At 42.6% G+C, this 18,026-nt stretch overlaps 1 protein-coding gene across 2 annotated transcripts in view; it reads left to right on the top strand.

Annotated features, from left to right (window-relative positions):
• The window catches only part of LOC139582511 (synapse differentiation-inducing gene protein 1-like), a 176,474-nt gene that overhangs the window by 1,529 nt on the left and 156,919 nt on the right, over positions 1-18,026 (top strand). The gene's annotated exons all lie outside the window — the stretch shown is intronic.

Raw genomic sequence — 18,026 nt, 5'->3', positions numbered from 1 at the left:
AGCTGAAATAGAAACGGGTGTGTACATATACCACTCTGTAATTGTTTTACATTGTGTCAGGAAATGCAGCTCTGTCACAGGTTCTGCTGTTGTGCAGTGGTTGCACAGCCTTTCCTCTACAGGGAGCCAGGTTTTCCTCTTGACTACCCTTCTCAATGGCAAGGCTGTGCTCACTGAGCCTGTACTTTGTCAAGGTTTTGATCAGTAACCGTGGTCAAATAGTTTGCCATGGTGTACTGTCCATTTAGAGACAGATAGCACTGCATTTTGCTTTGTATTTGTGTTTCCCAATGGGTAATGTACTTTTCTTTTGACTGTGTCGTAATTTGGTTTATTCTGACTGATTGGATGGTCTGGTCCTGAGGCTTCAGTGTGTTAGTAGAACAGGTTAGTGAACTCAGCCCCAGGACCAGCTGGATGAGGGTCCTGAGGCTTCAGTGTGTTGGTAGAACAGGTTTGTGAACTCAGCCCCAGGACCAGCTGGATGAGGGTCCTGAGGCTTCAGTGTGTTAGTAGAACAGGTTAGTGAACTCAGCCCCAGGACCAGCTGGATGAGGGTCCTGAGGCTTCAGTGTGTTGGTAGAACAGGTTTGTGAACTCAGCCCCAGGACCAGCTGGATGAGGGTCCTGAGGCTTCAGTGTGTTGGTAGAACAGGTTTGTGAACTCAGCCCCAGGACCAGCTGGATGAGGGTCCTGAGGCTTCAGTGTGTTAGTAGAACAGGTTTGTGAACTCAGCCCCAGGACCAGCTGGATGAGGGTCCTGAGGCTTCAGTGTGTTGGTAGAACAGGTTTGTGAACTCAGCCCCAGGACCAGCTGGATGAGGGTCCTGAGGCTTCAGTGTGTTAGTAGAACAGGTTTGTGAACTCAGCCCCAGGACCAGCTGGATGAGGGTCCTGAGGCTTCAGTATGTTAGTAGAACAGGTTTGTGAACTCAGCCCCAGAACCAGCTGGATGAGGGTCCTGAGGCTTCATTGTGTTAGTAGAACAGGTTAGTGAACTCATTCCCAGGACCAGCTGGATGAGGGTCCTGAGGCGTCAGTATGTTAGTAGAACAGGTTTGTGAACTCAGCCCCAGAACCAGCTGGATGAGAGTCCTGAGGCGTCAGTATGTTAGTAGAAAGGTTTGTGAACTCAGACCCAGAACCAGCTGAAAGAAGTGACTCTTCTTTGCTCAGCTCTTGGAATTGCAGGGCTTGGTAATTATATTAGACGGGGTCACTGTATTTTAGATGTTTCCAAAACGGAATTACTATTTTGGTTTTTATTATTATTGGATACTGGCCTAATTCTGTCCTGCATGCATTGTTTGTAGTTTTCCTCTGGACATGTAGGAGAATCTTCCAGAACTCTGCATGCAGGGTTTCAATGGAGTGTTTGTCCCATTGGGTGAAATCTTTTTTTGCAAGTGGACCCCACACCTCGCTGCCATGAAGTGCAATTGGTTCAATGACATATTCAATTAGCTGTAGCCTAATTGTAATAGGTATTTCAATTTGAATTCGTTTTTTAATGGTGTCGAATGCTCTCACACATGCACACACACACACACACACACACACACACACACACACACACACACACACACACACACACACACACACACACACACACACACACACACACACACACACACACACACACACACACACACACACACACACAGCACTGAAATACATCCCTCCTCTCAGGGCTAACACCAGAGAATGGAAGGATAACACCACTACTATACAGAAACATCCATCTTCTCTCAGAGTTGTATGTGTGTGTGTGTGTGTGTGTGTGTGTGTGTGTGTGTGTGTGTGTGTGTGTGTGTGTGTGTGTGTGTGTGTGTGTGTGTGTGTGTGTGTTCGTGTGCGTGTGTGTGTGTGTGAGAGACGTATGCCCGTGTATGTGTGTGTGTGTGTGTGTGTGTGTGTGTGTGTGTGTGTGTGTGTGTGTGTGTGTGTGTGTGTGTGTGTGTGTGAGAGAGAGACGTATGCCCGTGTGTGTGTGTGTGTGTGTGTGTGTGTGTGTGTGTGTGTGTGTGAGAGAGACGTATGCCCGTGTGTGTGTGTGTGAGAGACGTATGCCCGTGTGTGTGTGTGTGTGTGTGTGTGTGTGTGTGTGTGTGAGACGTATGCCCGTGTGTGTGTGTGTTAGAGCTATAAGGATAAAGAGATTCTGAACTAGTAAGTGGCCCTGTGGTAGCAGGAGTTGTAATATTGTGCTATGTTGTGTTCTACACCGAGAACAGACTATCAGTGATGAGGGAGTGTGTGTGTGTGTGTGTGTGTGTGATTGTGTGGGTGTGTGGGTGTGATTGTGTGATTGTGTGTGATTGTGTGATTGTGTGATTGTGTGTGTGTGTGTGTGTGTGTGTGTGATTGTGTGGGTGTGGGTGTGGGTGTGGGTGTGGGTGTGATTGTGTGTGTGGGTGTGATTATGTGTGTGTGTGTGTGTGTGTGTGTGTGTGTGTGTGTGTGTGTGTGTGTGTGTGTGTGTGTGTGTGTGTGTGTGTGTGTGTGTGTGTGTGTGTGTGTGTGTGTGTGTGTGCTGTACAGGAAGATGAGAGAGCAAGGCTATCAGTGATGATGGCTCCTGATAACATAATTAGAGAGGATTCAATTCTAGTGGATTATGACTCGGTGTTGGCAGTGTTTCCTTTGATGACTATAGTAGTTCCTAAAAGGATCAATCTACATGTTACCAATTCCATTATCCACATCTGTGTGTGTTAAGAGATTGGATCATACTGTAGCACGACAGCAGTCTTTAACCCTCTCAGTCCCGAGACCCCACCAAAAAAATCTGCATTTTCATTTATCTGAATGTCCAGCCTTTATATGTAGCCTCAAAATGAAGTGGTTTACCGTTTTATTCTCAGGACAACCAGGGATACAAGTAAAACACAAAACAATTTGACATCAAACAGTTGCATTCATGAGCTTTATTGACAAAATGTCAATAAACAAAAGGTCAGCCAAAAACAAAAGCCTAATGAAAATGAAAATGAAAATGAAAATGTATTGATATGAATGCTGTAAGTACAGAAATATAAATAATGTATATGAATGCTGTAAGTACAGAAATAAAAATTAATTGATATGAATGCTGTAAGTACAGAAATTAAAATTAATTGATATGAATGCTGTAAGTGCAGAAATATAAATAATGTATATGAATGCTGTAAGTACAGAAATAAAAATTAATTGATATGAATGTTGTAAGTACAGAAATTAAAATTAATTGATATGAATGTTGTAAGTACAGAAATTAAAATTAATTGATATGAATGTTGTAAGTACAGAAATTAAAATTAATTGATATGAATGTTGTAAGTACAGAAATTAAAATTAATTGATATGAATGTTGTAAGTACAGAAATTAAAATTAATTGATATGAATGCTGTAAGTACAGAAATTAAAATTAATTGATATGAATGTTGTAAGTACAGAAATTAAAATTAATTGATATGAATGTTGTAAGTACAGAAATTAAAATTAATTGATATGAATGTTGTAAGTACAGAAATTAAAATTAATTGATATGAATGCTGTAAGTACAGAAATTAAAATTAATTGATATGAATGTTGTAAGTACAGAAATAAAAATTAATTGATATGAATGCTGTAAGTACAGAAATTAAAATTAATTGATATGAATGTTGTAAGTACAGAAATTAAAATTAATTGATATGAATGTTGTAAGTACAGAAATTAAAATTAATTGATATGAATGTTGTAAGTACAGAAATTAAAATTAATTGATATGAATGTTGTAAGTACAGAAATTAAAATTAATTGATATGAATGCTGTAAGTACAGAAATTAAAATTAATTGATATGAATGTTGTAAGTACAGAAATTAAAATTAATTGATATGAATGTTGTAAGTACAGAAATTAAAATTAATTGATATGAATGTTGTAAGTACAGAAATTAAAATTAATTGATATGAATGCTGTAAGTACAGAAATTAAAATTAATTGATATGAATGTTGTAAGTACAGAAATAAAAATTAATTGATATGAATGCTGTAAGTACAGAAATTAAAATTAATTGATATGAAAGCTGTAAGTACAGAAATTAAAATTAATTGATATGAAAGCTGTAAGTACAGAAATAAAAATCCAACAAGTCAGACTGTGTGGAGTTTGTCACTGCAGCTACGTGAGGTTTTTACAGTATTATAGATTTACTATGATCTATGTAGAAGAACCCCTTACTGTATTACAGACACTATGTCCCAGGATCTACTATGATCTATGTAGAAGAACCCCTTACTGTATTATAGACACTATGTCCCAGGATCTACTATGATCTATGTAGAAGAACCCCTTACTGTATTACAGACACTATGTCCCAGGATCTACTATGATCTATGTAGAAGAACCCCTTACTGTATTACAGACACTATGTCCTGGGATCTACTATGATCTATGTAGACGAACCCCTTACTGTATTATAGACACTATGTCCCAGGATCTACTATGATCTATGTAGAAGAACCCCTTACTGTATTAGAGACACTATGTCCTGGGATTTACTATGATCTATGTAGAAGAACCCCTTACAGTACTATAGACACTATGTCCTGGGATTTACCATGATCTATGTAGAAGAACCCCTTACTGTATTATAGACACTATGTCCTGGGATCTACTATGATCTATGTAGAAGAACCCCTTACAGTACTATAGACACTATGTCCTGGGATTTCCTATGGTCTTCTATGTAGAAGAACCCCTTACTGTATTATAGACACTATGTCCTGGGATTTACTGTGATCTTCTATGTAGAAGAACCCCTTACAGTACTATAGACACTATGTCCTGGGATTTACTGTGATCTTCTATGTAGAAGAACCCCTTACTGTATTATAGACACTATGTCCTGGGATTTACTGTGATCTTCTATGTAGAAGGACCCCTTACTGTATTATAGACACTATGACCTGGGATTTACTGTGATCTATAAAGAAGAACCCCTTACTGTATTATAGACACTACAAACACCGCGGCTCTACAGATGTAGAAGAAATAGACAAATCCAATGGTACTACCCAGAAGCATGTAGCTCAAACACACTATGTTTATTATAAGGGGTTAGAAGCGTGGGTTACGGCGGGGGTCGTTGGGTTAAAATATGGGATAGGAGAGCTGTAAGAGAACCATTTTGGAAGATAATTCATGATGTGTTTGATACAGGTTCTTTAGCATTGTGTGTAGAAAATCTTCTGCTCTCTTCTTCTTTGTCTTCTTCTTTATCTTCTTCCTCTTCTTCATCTTCGTCTTCTAACATAGGCCAGGCCCTGTTGTTACGTCATATCCCAGCAATAATGCCTTATATTACTGCTGGGAAGAAAACACTTGAATTTGCTCAGCTTGCTATTGGCCCAACATACTCCATGGCCATTGGCTCAACTTACCCCATGGTCATTGGCTCAATTTACCCCATGGTCATTGGCTCAATTTACCCCATGGTCATTGGCTCAATTTACCCCATGGTCATTGGCTCAATTTACCCCATGGCCATTGGCTCAACTTACCCCAGGGCAAACATTTTGACTATATTAGCCAACACAGCTACAATGATGCACTTTCATGCTAGGTTTAGGACGTTAGGATGTATGGAACAATCATATATGTGCTTTGGTTTAGATACAAGCATCATGAAACCTCGAACACAATACATTTGTTTTTTTGGACATAACTTGCTTCCCAATTTTTTCCATGTGATTTCTTCCTTCATAGACTCCCTGAAATGATGACTTCTTCCTAATGATTCGTTTTTGGTGTATGGTTTCCTTGAAACAATACCTCAACTTACCCCACTGTCTCCTATGTACCAAGCCTGCTGGTTACAGTGGCCCCACTGGTATAGGCTTGTGTAGGTAACACCTTTATGTTGCTTACAGGTGGAGGTCAAACCTCTCCTCAGTTGTGTTGTCACCTGTCATCCACCAGCTACTGATGCCAGACAACAAAACCCAGGCATGTAGGCTACATATAGCTCACTGTCTCTGTCTCCTTCTGCCTCTCACTCACTCTCTTTCTCTCTCTCTCTCCCACACACACACACACACACACACACACACACACACACACACACACACACACACACACACACACACACACACACACACACACACACACACACACACACACAGTCATATAAATCATTTTTCCATCGGCATTGTGTATCTACTGTGTCCTGCACCAGCCAGCCTCCCTTCACACAACTCAGTATCCATCAGCCAGCCTCCCTTCACACAACTCAGTATCCATCAGCCAGCCTCCCTTCACACAACTCAGTATCCATCAGCCAGCCTCCCTTCACACAACGCAGTATCCATCAGCCAGCCTCCCTTCACACAACTCAGCTCCATCCATCAGCCAGCCTCCCTTCACACAACTCAGCTCCATCCATCAGCCAGCCTCCCTTCACACAACTCAGCTCCATCCATCAGCCAGCCTCCCTTCACACAACTCAGCTCCATCCATCAGCCAGCCTCCCTTCACACAACTCAGCTCCACCCATCAGCCAGCCTCCCTTCACACAATTCAGCTCCACCCATCAGCCAGCCTCCCTTCACATAACAGCTCCATCCATCAGCCAGCCTCCCTTCACACAACAGCTCCATCCATCAGCCAGCCTCCCTTCACACAACAGCTCCATCCATCAGCCAGCATCCCTTCACACAACTCAGCTCCATCCATCAGCCAGCCTCCCTTCACACAACTCAGCTCCATCCATCAGCCAGCCTCCCTTCACACAACAGCTCCATCCATCAGCCAGCCTCCCTTCACACAACAGCTCCATCCATCAGCCAGCCTCCCTTCACACAACTCAGCTCCATCCATCAGCCAGCCTCCCTTCACACAACTCAGCTCCATCCATCAGCCAGCCTCCCTTCACACAACAGCTCCATCCATCAGCCAGCCTCCCTTCACACAACTCAGCTCCACCCATCAGCCAGCCTCCCTTCACACAACTCAGCTCCATCCATCCATCCATCAGCCAGCCTCGCTTCACACAACTCAGTATCCATCAGCCAGCCTCCCTTCACACAACTCAGCTCCATCCATCAGCCAGCCTCCCTTCACACAACTCAGCTCCATCCATCAGCCAGCCTCCCTTCACACAACTCAGCTCCACCCATCAGCCAGCCTCCCTTCACACAACTCAGCTCCACCCATCAGCCAGCCTCCCTTCACACAACTCAGCTCCATCCATCCATCAGCCAGCCTCGCTTCACACAACTCAGTATCCATCAGCCAGCCTCCCTTCACACAACTCAGCTCCATCCATCAGCCAGCCTCCCTTCACACAACTCAGCTCCATCCATCAGCCAGCCTCCCTTCACACAACTCAGTATCCATCAGCCAGCCTCCCTTCACACAACTCAGCTCAATCCATCCATCAGCCAGCCTCCCTTCACACAACTCAGCTCCATCCATCAGCCAGCCTCCCTTCACACAACTCAGCTCCATCCACCAGCCAGCCTCCCTTCACACAACTCAGCTCCATCCATCAGCCAGCCTCCCTTCACACAACTCAGCTCCATCCATCCATTAGCCAGCCTCCCTTCACACAACTCAGCTCCATCCATCAGCCAGCCTCCCTTCACACAACTCAGCTCCATACATCAGCCAGCCTCCCTTCACACAACTCAGCTCCATCCATCAGCCAGCCTCCCTTCACACAACTCAGCTCCATCCATCAGCCAGCCTCCCTTCACACAACTCAGCTCCATCCATCCATCCATCAGCCAGCCTCCCTTCACACAACTCAGCTCCATCCATCCATCCATCAGCCAGCCTCCCTTCACACAACTCAGCTCCATCCATCAGCCAGCTTCCCTTCACACAACTCAGCTCCATCCATCAGCCAGCCTCCCTTCACACAACTCAGCTCCATCCATCAGCCAGCCTCCCTTCACACAACTCAGTATCCATCAGCCAGCCTCCCTTCACACAACTCAGCTCCATCCATCCATCAGCCAGCCTCCCTTCACACAACTCAGTATCCATCAGCCAGCCTCCCTTCACACAACTCAGCTCCATCCACCAGCCAGCCTCCCTTCACACAACTCAGCTCCATCCATCAGCCAGCCTCCCTTCACACAACTCAGCTCCATCCATCAGCCAGCCTCCCTTCACACAACTCAGCTCCATCCATCAGCCAGCCTCCCTTCACACAACTCAGCTCCATCCATCAGCCAGCCTCCCTTCACACAACTCAGCTCCATCCATCAGCCAGCTTCCCTTCACACAACTCAGCTCCATCCATCCATACATCCATCAGCCAGCCTCCCTTCACACAACTCAGCTCCATCCATCAGCCAGCCTCCCTTCACACAACTCAGCTCCATCCATCAGCCAGCATCCCTTCACACAACTCAGCTCCATCCATCAGCCAGCTTCCCTTCACACAACTCAGCTCCATCCATCAGCCAGCCTCCCTTCACACAACTCAGCTCCATCCACCAGCCAGCCTCCCTTCACACAACTCAGCTCCATCCATCAGCCAGCCTCCCTTCACACAACTCCGCTCCATTCATGTGTGCCTAACCCATAAACCTCAGTTTCCAGGTCCTGCCTGTCTGGCTCCATGATAAAGCATATGGGTTTTAGGCTGTTGTGCTGTCCCAAACTGATTCTACACACATCACTGGGAGGTAATAGCATGGAGATAAAGATGATGTAGATAGCTAGCTTTGTAACACACACACACACATGCACACACACGCAAGCCGGTGTATATGGCTAGCTCTGTAACAGACAGCACTGAGTATGAATGGGTTTTACAGTAATAGACAGCACTGAGTATGAATGGGTTTTACAGTAATAGACAACACTGAGTATGAATGGGTTTTACAGTAATAGACAGCACTGAGTATGAATGGGTTTTACAGTAATAGACAGCACTGAGTATGAATGGGTTTTACAGTAATAGACAGCACTGAGTATGAATGGGTTTTACAGTAATAGACAGCACTGAGTATGAATGGGTTTTACAGTAATAGACAACACTGAGTATGAATGGGTTTTACAGTAATAGACAGCACTGAGTATGAATGGGTTTTACAGTAATAGACAGCACTGAGTATGAATGGGTTTTACAGTAATAGACAGCACTGAGTATGAATGGGTTTTACAGTAATAGACATCACTGAGTATGAATGGGTTTTACAGTAATAGACAGCACTGAGTATGAATGGGTTTTACAGAAATAGACATCACTGAGTATGAATGGGTTTTACAGTAATATACATCACTGAGTATGAATGGGTTTTACAGAAATAGACATCACTGAGTATGAATGGGTTTTACAGAAATAGACATCACTGAGTATGAATGGGTTTTACAGTAATAGACAGCACTGAGTATGAATGGGTTTTACAGAAATAGACATCACTGAGTATGAATGGGTTTTACAGTAATAGACAGCACTGAGTATGAATGGGTTTTACAGAAATAGACATCACTGAGTATGAATGGGTTTTACAGTAATAGACAGCACTGAGTATGAATGGGTTTTACAGTAATAGACATCACTGAGTTTGAATGTGTTTTACAATAACAGACAGCACTGAGTATGAATGGGTTTTACAGAAATAGACATCACTAAGTATGGATGGGTTTTACAGTAACAGACAGCACTGAGTATGGATGGGTTTTACAGTAACAGACACTGAACTGAGTATGAATGAGTTTTACAGTAACAGACACTGAACTGAGTATGAATGGGTTTTCAGACTGTGAAAATTAAGGTTTGGCTGAGTCCCAAATGGCACCCTATTCCCTATATAGCACATTCCTTTGACCAGAGCCCTATGGGGGCGGCGCACTACATAGGGAATAGGGTGCCAATTGGGACGTAGATGAGTCTACCAGCAGCTTCCAGACAAGACCACAAGCTTGGTAATGTGCCGGCCAGTTGGCTGTCTATTTAGGAACAGATTGGAATGGAAGAGTGAGTTAGTCACTATCATTCATTGATGTTCAATATGTGCAGAATAGCATTCAGCATCATCACTGTCTGAAAGGGGAACCACGATGATGAGGAGGAAGAGCTTTAACTAATTCAGACCAGCTTCTGTCTCTTGGTTGGGTCGAACTGGTACTCTGAAGACCTCCCATTGGAGAACCCTTTTTGGTTCCAGGTTGAACCCTTTTTGTTTCCATATAGATCACTCTTTGGAAAGGGTTCTACATGGAATCAAAAGGGTTCTACCTTGAACAAAAAAGGGTTCTTCAAAGGGTTCACCTATGAGGACAGCCTTAAGAACTCCTTTAGGTTCTAGATAGCGCCTTCTTTTTTTTTAAGGTAGTGTCAGACAGGAAGGAATGGGGAGTAACAACACCAGCAGGGCGAGACAAAGCTTATCCAACCAATTGTATCCAGTATGAAGGTGCATTGTCTGTGGCCAATTCATGCCCTCCATGACGTGAGTGTGGAGGCATGTAGCGTAGCGCCAAACAGGAAGGAATGAGTTGAAACAACAGTGTCATTATGACAGCCAGCATGGCAACACAAAGCTAATCCAGCATGGACCCTTGAGGAGAGTGCTGTGTTCAACCATGCCCCAGTGCTTCCTGGGACCACAGACCTGCTGGTTTATTCATGGGGAGGGGGGGGACTATGTGGAAGCCAGTGGGGGCAAGAGGATGAAGAGTGAGTGGGTGGAAGGAGAGAGAGAATGAGAATGAGAAAGAAGCAAAAGAGAGAGAGAGAGAGGAGAGGAAGGGGGAGGAGTAGAGAGAGAGAGGTAGTAGAGAGAGAGAGGTAGTAGAGAGAGAGAGAGAGAGGTGGGAGAGAGAGGGAGGTAGGAGAGAGAGAGAGGTGGGAGAGAGAGGGAGGTGGGAGAGAGAGAGAGGTGGGAGAGAGAGGGAGGTAGGAGAGAGAGAGGTGGGAGAGAGAGGGAGGTATGAGAGAGAGAGAGAGGTGGGAGAGAGGGAGGTAGGAGAGAGAGAGGGAGGTAGGAGAGAGCGATGGAGACGGGGGGAGAGAGAGGGAGGTAGGAGAGAGAGGGAGGTGGGAGAGAGAGGGAGGTAGGAGAGAGCGAGAGAGACGGGGGGAGGGGGGAGGGGGATTAATAGGGGAACCACTTCGGACTGAAAACCTAGAGACTGACGTAAAAATGAGGGATAGTGAGCTGTGTGGTCCCCTGATAGTGTTCCCAGGCTGTGGTGAATGAGGCATGGATAAAACGCCAGGGTTTAGAAGGTCACTGGATACATAATCAATGACTGGCTGCTTCACTTCCATAGGCAGCCAGCCAAGCAGGCCAGACCTGCCCCAGATTCCTTTACTTATTCATCTAGTACTGAATGTTTATGGCAGATACATGGTAGTTATGGGATACATGTATAACATGGTAGTTATGGGATACATGTATATCATGGTAGTTATGGGATACATGTATAACATGGTAGTTATGGGATACATGTATAACATGGTAGTTATGGGATACATGTATAACATGGTAGTTATGGGATACATGGTAGTTATGGGATACATGTATAACATGGTAGTTATGGGATACATGTATAACATAGTAGTTATGGGATACATGGTAGTTATGGGATACATGTATAACATGGTAGTTATGGGATACATGTATGACATGGTAGTTATGGGATACATGGTAGTTATGGGATACATGTATAACATGGTAGTTATGGGATACATGTATAACATGGTAGTTATGGGATACATGTATAACATGGTAGTTATGGGATACATGGTAGTTATGGGATACATGTATAACATGGTAGTTATGGGATACATGTATAACATAGTAGTTATGGGATACATGGTAGTTATGGGATACATGTATAACATGGTAGTTATGGGATACATGTATGACATGGTAGTTATGGGATACATGTATGACATGGTAGTTATGGGATACATGTATAACATGGTAGTTATGGGATACGTGTATAACATGGTAGTTATGGGATACATGGTAGTTATGGGATACATGTATAACATGGTAGTTATGGGATACATGTATAACATGGTAGTTATGGGATACATGGATGACATGGTAGTTATGGGATACATGGTAGTTATGGGATACATGTATACCATGGTAGTTATGGGATACATGTATGACATGGTAGTTATGGGATACATGGTAGTTATGGGATACATGTATGACATGGTAGTTATGGGATACATGTATAACATGGTAGTTATGGGATACATGGTAGTTATGGGATACATGTATGACATGGTAGTTATGGGATACATGGTAATATGGGATACATGTATAACATGGTAGTTATGGGATACATGTATAACATGGTAGTTATGGGATACATGTATGACATGGTAGTTATGGGATACATGGTAGTTATGGAATACATGTATAACATGGTAGTTATGGGATACATGTATGACATGGTAGTTATGGGATACATGGTAGTTATGGGATACATGTATAACATGGTAGTTATGGGATACATGTATAACATGGTAGTTATGGGATACATGTATGACATGGTAGTTATGGGATACATGTATGACATGGTAGTTATGGGATACATGGTAGTTATGGGATACATGTATGACATGGTAGTTATGGGATACATGTATGACATGGTAGTTATGGGATACATGTATAACATGGTAGTTATGGGATACATGGTAGTTATGGGATACATGTATAACATAATAGTTATGGGATACATGTATAACATGGTAGTTATGGGATACATGGTAGTTATGGGATACATGGTAGTTATGGGATACATGTATAACATGGTAGTTATGGGATACATGGTAGTTATGGGATACATGGTAGTTATGGGATACATGTATAACATGGTAGTTATGGGATACATGTATAACATGGTAGTTATGGGATACATGGTAGTTATGGGATACATGTATAACATGGTAGTTATGGGATACATGGTAGTTATGGGATACATGTATAACATGGTAGTTATGGGATACATGTATGACATGGTAGTTATGGGATACATGTATAACATGGTAGTTATGGGATACATGTATAACATGGTAGTTATGGGATACATGTATAACATGGTAGTTATGGGATACATGTATGACATGGTAGTTATGGGATACATCGTAGTTATGGGATACATGGTAGTTATGGGATACATGTATGACATGGTAGTTATGGGATACATGGTAGTTATGGGATACATGTATGACATGGTAGTTATGGGATACATGTATAACATGGTAGTTATGGGATACATGTATAACATGGTAGTTATGGGATACATGTATGACATGGTAGTTATGTGATACATGTATCAATTTGTAAGTCTCTCTGGATAAGAGCGTCTGCTAAATGACTTAAATGTAAATGTAAATGTATAACATGGTCGTTATGGGATACATGAATAACATGGTAGTTATGGGATACATGGTAATATGGGATACATGTATAACATGGTAGTTATGGGATACATGGTAGTTATGGGATACATGTATAACATGGTAGTTATGGGATACATGGTAATATGGGATACATGTATAACATGGTAGTTATGGGATACATGTATAACATGGTAGTTATGGGATACATGGTAATATGGGATACATGTATAACATGGTAGTTATGGGATACATGTATAACATGGTAGTTATGGGATACATGGTTGTTATGGGATACATGTTTAACCAGGTAGTTATGGGATACATGTATAACATGGTAGTTATGGGATACATGGTAGTTATGGGATACATGTATAACATGGTAGTTATGGGATACATGGTAGTTATGGGATACATGTATAACATGGTAGTTATGGGATACATGGTAGTTATGGGATACATGTTTAACATTGTAGTTATGGGATACATGGTAGTTATGGGATACATGTTTAACATTGTAGTTATGGGATACATGTATAACATGGTAGTTATGGGATACATGGTAGTTATGGGATACATGTATAACATGGTAGTTATGGGATACATGGTAGTTATGGGATACATGTTTAACATTGTAGTTATGGGATACATGGTAGTTATGGGATACATGTTTAACATTGTAGTTATGGGATACATGGTAGTTATGGGATACATGTTTAACATTGTAGTTATGGGATACATGGTAGTTATGGGATACATGTTTAACATTGTAGTTATGGGATACATGTTTAACATTGTAGTTATGGGATACATGGTAGTTATGGGATACATGTTTAACATTGTAGTTATGGGATACATGTTTAACATTGTAGTTATGGGATACATAATATATATCTTTTTTTATTACCTTTATTTAACTAGTTATAGGACCAACTCAGTGGCCTTGTGGTTAGAGTGCCCGCCCTGAGATTGGAAGGTTGGAAGTTTGTGCCCGTAATTTCAAAAGACTGTAATAATGTGACCCACTGCGTATCTGCTTGGCACTCAGCATTGAAGTACCACAAGAGCAGAAATACCAGAACTTACATATGATGTTGCACAGTAATAGAAGTCAGCAAGTCGGAATTTTAGCCAAAGTAGGATATACTGTAAGTGGGAAATCTGAAGTGGGGACTACAGACTTTTTCCTGTGTCAATGCCATGTGTTTCCCCTACGATATGACGTGCTAATATTTTTCAGTCTATGTTTCTTTTCAGGGTTGGGTGTTATTTTAATGTTACCACCCACCAGCAAGGCATTGTTTAATAATCAGAAACACCTGCAAAGTCTTTCCTCTTCACCATCCATGACTGAGCTGAACCTAATAGCTTTTCGCTGTAGTTTACACCACGGAGCAAATTAAAATACAAGGTGTATGTCTTTGCACCTCCACATTTTTACCAGAAAATTAACTATCCATTGGGTCATTTGTAAATGTTCACTTATTTTTGAGCTAGTCTGTATAAAAAATGTAACATCTGACCATTTTATAAATGGTATATTTGCGTGGTATGATTACATTTTGCAACCCTGCTCCCACCGTCACCGAAAGATTAATGGTTTTAACCACTAAAGTCTTGCTTCACTGCTTTGATTGGTGCAGCTAAACCACAAGTGTCTATCCTGTAATGAACAGGCTCACGTGATATAAAATTCAAGGAACCGGTTTATCTATACTGAACAAAAATACAGGACCAGTCAAAAGTTTGGACACACAACTACTCATTCAAAGGTTTTTCTTTATTTTTACTATTTTCTACATTGTGAAATAATAGTGAAGACATTAAAACTATGAAATAACACATATGGAATCATGTAGTAACCAAAATAGTGTTAAACACATCAAAATATATTTCATATTTGCAATTCTTCAAAGTAGCCACCATTTCCCTTGATGACAGCTTTGCACACTCTTGGCATTCTCTAAACCAGCTTCACCTGGAATGCTTTTCCAACAGTCTTTAAAAGTTCCCACATATGCTGAGCACTTGTTGACTGCTTTTCCTTCACTCTGCGGTCCAACTCATCCCAAACCATCTTAATTCGGTTGAGGTCGGGTGATTGTGGAGGCCAGGTAAACTGATGCAGCACTCCATCACTCTCCTTCTTGGTCAAATAGCCGTTACACAGCCTGGAGGTGTGTTGGGTCATTGTCCTGTTGAAAAACAAATGATAATCCCGGATGGGATGGTGTATCGCAGTTTGACGTCGTAACCGACTTCCGTGGGCAAATGCTCACCTTCGATGGCACTGGTACGCTGGAGAAGTGTGCTCTTCATGGATGAATCCCAGTTTCAACTGTACCGGGCAGATGGTGTTGTGTTGGCGAGCGGTTTGCTGATGTTAACGTTGTAAACAGAGTGCCCCACGGTGGCGGTGAGGTTATGGTATGGGTAGGCATAAGCTACGGACAATGAACAGAATTGCATTTTATCGATGGCAATTTGAATGCACAGAGATGCCGTGACAAGATCATGTGGTCCATTGTCGTGCCATTCATCCGCCACTATCTTTGAAATTGTTACGTGTTGTGTTTATTTTGTTGTTCAGTGTATTTTGTTGTGCTCTTGTTACATTTGTATTGGTGTTTCATGACTGATGCTCTCAGGTTGTTGTTAAAGTCATTGAAGCCTATCATTTCACTTCCCTTGTAAGAACCATGAGCACGGGTTGACTTGGCTTTGCTCTCCCGCAGCCAAAGCCTGCCAGCAGCCTACCTACCAAAGGTTGCCCTGTGTCCATTACGATGTAGAGAAATGCATGTATTTTATGGAAGATGCCAAAACTTTGGATATAACAATAGATGGCGAAGTCAAAGTTTACTGGTTTTCGTCTGAGGCGAAGATTTCACTAAATGCTTATGACAAATCCAGCTCCAGAACCAGAACCAATTCCAGCTCCAGAACCAGATCCAATTCCAGCTCCAGAACCAGCTCCAGAATCAATTCCAGCTCCAGAACCAGCTCCAGAACCAATTCCAGCTCCAGCTCCAGAACCAATTCCAGCTCCAGAACCAGCACCAGATCCAATTCCAGCACCAGAAACAATTCCAGCTCCAGAACCAGCACCAGAACCAGATCCAATTCCAGCTCCAGAACCAGCACCCGATCCAATTCCAGCTCCAGAACCAGATCCAATTCCAGCTCCAGAACCATAACCAGCACCAGAACCAGCCACAGAGCCAACTGGCTTATGAATATGGTGTAGTTAAAGAAAACCCAGCAACAACAGAAAACATTAGCTAGCTAGATATGGTAAGCATGAAAGCTACATAAGGTTAGCATGAAAGCTAGATAAGGTTAGCATGAAAGCTAGATAAGGTTAGCATGAAAGCTAGATAAGGTTAGCATGAAAGCTAGATAAGGTTAGCATGAAAGCTAGATAAGGTTAGCATGAAAGATAGATAAGGTTAGCATGAAAACTAGATAAGGTTAGCATGAAAGATAGATAAGGTTAGCATGAAAGCTAGCTAAGGTTAGCTAGCTACGCTGACAGCTGTCAGTTCCCCTATTTTATTGATGTTCCTCCCCTCCACGTGGAAAGCACCATGACGATCTTTCCCACCCCCAATTCGTGAATATGTTTAAGTAGCCTGCATCATCGTTAAGAAACCGTTTTAACTAGTCTGCTAATATTGTTGCACTTGCTAAGTCTAGCGGTCTTAGGCCTAGTTAACTGGTCGGTAACCTGAATGAAAGTGTGCAGGGAGACAGCAACCTTACCTTAGGTCCAGGGACAGCTCTGTCTTGACTCCTTTGGGAAACCAAGAGGATAAATCTGTTCAGATGGTGACGGAAACAAATAGATACAAAAAGGAAAACAACGAACAGGCATGCCTAAACTAAAGATACAAAAACAAACGAAAGGTCTCGTGGCCACCAAACCAATCAGCAGCCTCACGACTCGCAAGCCGCAACAACAACTGACGATAACCCTAATTGGCAGCACCGTAATGTGCTTATCTACCAGGCTCATCACCTAGACCTAGCACCTGCTGCCCCCTGGGGGGCGGAGTGTGGAAGTGTTTCATGGATAGTGTGTTTGACTATGTCCTAACACTAACCTTCCCCAAGTTCCCCCATATCATGACAGTCATTCTTCGGAGGTGGAACTTAAACAAGCATTTCTGCTCTAGGGTAGGAATTACCTATAAATAGGGGTGGCATTGCCCTCTAGTGGGCACCTTTAAGGAGATAGATTGGGGGTATGGCCCTGCAATAGACTAGCGTGTTGTCCAGGGGTGTACTGGTACGTCAAGTGAATGATAGCATCAGTGAGTGATAGCATCCATCCATTCACCGTCCATTCACCATCCATTCACCATCCATTCACCATCCATTCACCATCCATTCACCATCCATTCACCATCCATTAACCCATCCATTCACCATTCACCATCCATTCACCGTCCATTCACCATCCATTCACCATCCATTCACCATCCATCCATCATCCATTCATTCATCCAAACAAGCCTCAAGGATGAGAGCATCGACATCTGTGGGGAGGGAGGTGCACACACACACTCTCTCACATACTCACATACTCACTCACTCACTCACTCACTCACTCACTCACTCACTCACTCACTCACTCACTCACTCACTCACTCACTCCCTCACACATATATAAACACATA

The sequence above is a fragment of the Salvelinus alpinus genome, chromosome 8, assembly GCF_045679555.1.
Source record: "Salvelinus alpinus chromosome 8, SLU_Salpinus.1, whole genome shotgun sequence".
NCBI classification, from domain to species: Eukaryota; Metazoa; Chordata; class Actinopteri; order Salmoniformes; family Salmonidae; genus Salvelinus; species Salvelinus alpinus.
This window is presented reverse-complemented; position numbering and strand designations above follow the sequence as displayed.